General features: G+C 41.5%; 1 long non-coding RNA gene across 1 annotated transcript; it reads left to right on the top strand.

The window, feature by feature from the left end:
- LOC308095348 lies at positions 1–1,186 on the top strand. The gene is made up of 3 exons (XR_013934060.1): positions 1–154; positions 443–516; positions 616–1,186. It is a non-coding gene; the product is annotated as an uncharacterized lncRNA (long non-coding RNA).
- Positions 1,187–6,000: the final 4,814 nt, after the last annotated feature.

The raw sequence follows: 6,000 nt of genomic DNA, 5'->3' as shown, positions 1-6,000 counted from the left end.
AGTAAATTACAGCTTATTTCTACTTCAGCTGTGCTAAATATATATTTTAATTTCAGACCCGTTCAGGCTCATGGAACCAACCAGGTCTCAGCTGCAGAGCAGAGGACCAATCAAAGTGGGGCTCCTGATGATGTGTCCATCCCACTGCAGCATGGTCAGTCTTTACAGACAGACAGACAGACAGACAGACAGACAGACAGACAGACAGACATGGTTATTGTGACATTATACTGACCAGTCATAATGTTGTCCAGAGGTATTTATCTTCTGAGGTCAAGTGGTTGTTGAGTAAATGTCCAGTAAGCAGAGATATCTACGTGATTTATTAAATCGGTGTATTCACCTCTCAGTTGGTTACCAGAGTTTAGTTGTTCATCAAACTGTTCAAATATGACCCACATCCTGCAAAGCTTCTTATTGACTTTCAACTCATGTTTCACAGAATCATCAAGACCTACATGTGCAGTTGATCCAATCTATGCAAATCATGTATAAGTCTACAAAATGGATGTGGAGGTAATGCTTTGTGCATCGTCAATCATGTTTTCCCTCTTTATTATGCTGCATATTCCACAGTTATTGAAGTGTTATGACACTGGATGAAATGTGTTTCAGGTCCTTAGATAGAGACGTGTAGGACAAGCGAACATGACAGCTGGAGGAAAATATCTAATCACCACCATAGAAACAATCGTATAGAGTAACTAATCCTCCGTTTCCAATATCACCAGTTTCTACCAGCAAACTGTAATGAGTTTCCATTCATTTTAATGACAAGATTCAATCAGATTCATCAGACATGTTTTTAACTCCTTAATAGCTTTCATTTTAACGTTTTTAATGATTATTTTCATGCATTTGTTGCATGTAAATGTGGGAGTATTTGCTGTGCTCTTTTATCGTTGGTATTTTGTTTTTGTTTGTACAGTTGCCCTTTTTAATTGTACATTTTTACTATATTGTATTTGTATTAATCTGCTAAACACTTTGGATTACACTGGTGTATGCATTTTTTTTTGTTTTGTTGACAGTTTGATTTTCTTTCAGCCATTTGTTAAACTTTAGTATCAGGTGTCTATGTAAGTAACTTTTGTTATATCATGTTTGCCCTTAATGATGTTTAGTGCCTTCCCTCAAGAAGCATACATCTACAATGCGATAGCCTATTATATGCGCCATGCATGCCCAACCAATATGTCCGAGTCTGTGCTCAGGAATGTGTCAAAAACAAAATAATCTCCATGAATTCAAGGCTTCATGGAGTGTGTCATTGATAGAAAACAAGTATTTTTTGGGAGAACTATTCTTTTAAGTGTCTTGTTCAGGGACACTTTGACACATTGCTGAGGCCTGGGATCCAACCTGGGATTTATGGCTTGCCAGGCAGGCTCTCTAACCATTCAGCTATGGCCACATCATCAGCTGAGGTTCTAAGGCAGTTCTACTCTGTAACAGTAAAGGGGTTTCAGGGGAAACCAGCCAAATGAGGAATGATATAATAAAAGACTGTCTTGCTAATAAAGCGTCATGTCTCTCATTTTCTACAATGTATTTGATATTACCTTTATATTATTTAATAAATTATGCATTTCATCCTATATATATTGTCCAGCAACCTTTATGATAAAGGCGAAAAAAGATAGTAGACCCATAGGAGCCAGATTGCCCAGATGCCAAGTATCCTGTACTGGGATTTGATCCCATGACCTTGTGGTCTGAAGTCAAGAGCTCTTCCAACAGAGCTAACCAAGCACACTAACCTCTGTACATTGACATTACATGAACGTGATGGGTCATTCCACCAAATTAATTAAAGGCATTTGGCTCATGCACTTTACAAGTGGGCTTATTGTCAGCAACAGCCAAGAACACAGGAGTCTATCCCTATTACAGCACTAGACCCCAGGGAGACAGACGCATGCTGATTTGCCATTTCCAGGATTTGATTTCCAGGATTTGAGTCTTGAGTCCCATGACTCATGACCCAAAAGAGTCTTGAGTCGAACCAATTACTCCCGCGGAGACATCAAATTTCTCTTTTGGGCCTTGAGTCTCGAGAAGCCCCTGACTGCAGCCCGCAGATCGGGGCGGGGCTTCTCCTAGGAGGAGTGGGCGGGGTTATGGAGGAGGAGTGGGTGGGGTTTTGAGAGGAGTGGGTGGGGTTACTCCCTGGCGTGACTCCATGATTGGCCAGTAGCCACTTTGAGTGACAGTTGGGGCAAACGCTCTCACCAAAACATTATTTACTATTCTGTCCATATCGGTACATAACTCGAACGGCGCTGAGTCGACTAGCAGACCATCGGCCGGTCGACGCGGGCACTCGCGCCTGGAGGCGCTCGGGCGCGTCTCCTCGGCCTCAAGGTCTGCTGAGTCGGCGCGCCTCCGTCATGGTCCAAAATGATCAGTACTGTGAACAGTCAAGCAGTGGAGCCCCGCTCCCTCCTCACGGAGCCCCGCCCCCTCCTCCCTAAACCCCGCCCCCTCCTCCCTACTGCGCGCTGCAGTGAGGGGTACATGCTTGAGGCCCAAGACTCAAGGCCCAAAAGATAAATTTTATGTCTCCGCGGGAGTAATTGGTTCGACTCAAGACCCAAAAGAGAAATTTGATGTCTCCCCGGAATCATACGAGGAAGTAAAATGTATAATAAGCAAGAAAGGAAACATGGCCGCAATAAATGGATCCAGGGAGAAAGCGTGGCAAAGTATTGCCGACAAATTAAATGCACAAGTCGTCCAAAAATATATACAATTTATATGCAAGTTCATAAATATATAATTCAGTTAGGCTTAAACATGAGGAATGTATAGTGAATATTGGAATTATTGCCTACTAATCTACAATGCGATAGCCTATTATATGCGCCATGCATCCAACCAATATGTCTGAGTCTGTGCTCAGGAATGTGTCAAAAACTAAAAAATCTCCATGAATTCAAGGCTTCATGGAGTGTGTAATTGATAGACAATAAGTATTAATTTGGTGAACTATTCTTTTAAGTGTTTTGTTCAGGGACACTTTGACACATTGTATTGGCCTGGGATCGAACAGGGGATTTATGGCTTGCTAGGCAGGCTCTCTAATCATTCAGTTATGGCCACATCACCATTGAAGATTCTAAGGCAGTTCTACTCTGTAACAGTAAAGGGGTTTCAGGGGAAACCAGCAAAATGAGGAATAATATAATAAAAGACTGTATTGCTAATAAAGCGTCATGTCTCTCATTTTTTACAATGTATTTGATATTACCTTTATATTATTTAATAAATTATGCATTTCATCTTCTATATATATTGTCCAGCAACCTTTATGATAAAGGCGAAAAAAGATAGTTGACCCTTGGGAGCCAGATTGCTCAGATGCCAAGGTTCCTGTGCTGCTGGGATTCGATCCTATGATCTTGTGGTCTGAAGTCAAGACCTCTTCCGAGTGAGCTATGGAAAGAGCAGCAGTAGGGAAAGCAGAAGTCACACTTTCAACTTCCACCCTCGCCAGGGTCAAAAACGTTATGTTTGAAATCCAAACGTTTATTTAGATGGGTCAAAAATGGAGAAAGTGCAAACACCAGGTTGAAGTTCATCCATGACTGTCATGACAGATCCAGACTGCACTAGCGATTTGTTTACATTCGACCGCATGGCTCATTTGCATAAAACGTTACCATATTGATTTTATCCCACTGTTGAGGGTTACAAATGAAAGAAACAGTGCAGTAACAATACGTTTTTGTATAGCAGCAATTTTGCATGTAGGCTACAATATAAATATAAATATATTGTCTGTCGGGCGGAAACCTCATTATGGCCAAAACTGTTACTTTTCAGCATAAACATTCTAAAGCAACGAGGTCTACCTCTTCTTGGACGTTGTATGGACGTCATACGGACTTTTTTGATGGTGTTTTTGCAACGCAGCTGACTTTAATCAAAAACAGCTGATTCAGCAGAAATAGTGCAAAAAACCAAGACTCTCCCCCACCAAAATCGGCAAGATACACATCTCCCGTTTATTTCCCGTATCTGCATAGTCTCGCGTCTCGCGTAGCTTTCTGCGTGAAGTGGGCGGACGCCAACCTGCTTCCGGTCTCCTAAAAAGGCGTCCGCCCACTTCACGCAGCTAGCTACGCGAGACGCGAGACTATGCAGACAGGAGGAGGTAAACGGGAGATGGTGTGTCTTGCCGATTTTGGTGGGGAGAGTCTTGTTTTTTTTCCAATTTTTGCTGAATCTGCAGTTTTTTGAGTGTGTTCCGGTGCGTTAGCCTGGCTCCACCCCTGAATCGCTAGCCGTCGTCCTAAAACACCCTGCCCCGGGTCTAAACCAGCGGCCTCGGACCGCGAAAAACAAAGGGGCAGTGTGTTTTCGGACGAGCGTTCCGTTTATCACCTGGAATGGCTCGGTAATTCTGTTTTTTTTGCTTTTTCTGCTGAATCAGAGCTCTGTAACAGTTTTGGCCATAAAAGTAACAGTTTTGGCCATAATGAGGTTTCCGCCCAATAGACAATATCTTTTTTATATTGTATATATTATATATTATATTTATATTATTTTTCAGGACTTTCAAAAAGCGTTAAGCAAAATGGGGTCCTTGGGGGGGTTCCTCCAAGGGGTCCCCAGCAAAATGGTATTATTAAATACGGCACTTTTATTGCAACTTTTAACTTTTTAATGGATCCTAAGTAAAGCCTGATAAAAGTGTCAAACTCCCAAAATCCACCAGAATACTGGAAATTACATCTACTCTGTTAAAAATGTCCTGGGGGGACCCCCAGCGTGGTCAAGAACCCCCCCCCACCCCCTCCCTGGGAAAAAATCTCCTGTTATCGGACGGTCTGAGGTTGGCAGGTATGCATGCAATGTAGAGATTACATGGAATCCATCTATTTATATATCTGCAGTGCCGTCCACGGGGGTCCCGCTGGTGGTAATTAAATAAGTGAGGGGAAACTCATTGGTTTGTGATCAGATTTACTGCTTAAAGGGCAAGACCATGTCAGACATTTTTTATAATATACAAGAAAATCTGTAATATATTATCAAACATCTAACAACAATATGAACTATAGTGTTAACAGAGTGACAATGAATGACATATCACATGAGTCATTGTGAAACAATTATGATTCATGGTCACACTCTATTTCAATAATATCATTACATTGATTATATCTTATTGTATTTATTTCATTTGAATGCAGGGTCATTAAAATGAGTCCATATACAAACACTTGAATTAACTGTGGAAAAACTTGAAGAACAAGGCACTGGATTAAGTAAGCTTGGCTGTTAGCCTGGTCCCTACCAGGCTAACTTCACAGCTAAATTTCCATGGTAACTAAGGTAGGATTGCGTAAATTTTCTTTCGTGAAATCGAGTCATGGATAAATTATCCAGGTGCTCTGGCTAAACTAATCTGGCAAGATAATTAAACTTTCATGAAAACGATTCATCGCTAAATTAAGCCAGGATAGGAGTTAAATCCAGGCTTAACCCCTAATTCTGCTTTCGTGAAATAGGCCCTTGCTTGCAGAGACGGGAATTGAACCTGTGGCCCTGGTCGGCGTGTGGCCCTATGCCAAAGACCACAGAGGTGTCCACCAACTTTCCGCTGCCCTGGCCTACGGCACCTCCACACAGTTGGACATGTTTCCTTTAGTGCTTTTAAGTGTAGTCTCTGGATGTTAGTGTTCAAAACATGGTTCAGAGTAAAGAACAGGAGGATTTGAACCCACATCCTTTGGATCTTGTAGATTCTGTTTTCTTCCTTCTTTAAATAACAACAAACAACGATACAAACAAAATATATCAAGATATGCAGTTGGATTTATTTTTGTTTGTATGTGCTGTTGTTTGTCTGGATTGTTTATGGAGCAGTTTGGAGCACAATGGAAACAAGCCTCTGGCTTTTTTGTGATAAATCCATTTAGCTTCTGATGACTAACAGGATCAATAGCTTACTGTGTAAGGACACTCTTTACAAGATCCAAAGGTCCTGAGTTC

The sequence above is a fragment of the Gymnoscopelus braueri genome (genome assembly GCF_963280865.1).
Source record: "Gymnoscopelus braueri genome assembly, chromosome: 11".
Lineage (NCBI taxonomy): Eukaryota > Metazoa > Chordata > Actinopteri > Myctophiformes > Myctophidae > Gymnoscopelus > Gymnoscopelus braueri.
This window is presented reverse-complemented; position numbering and strand designations above follow the sequence as displayed.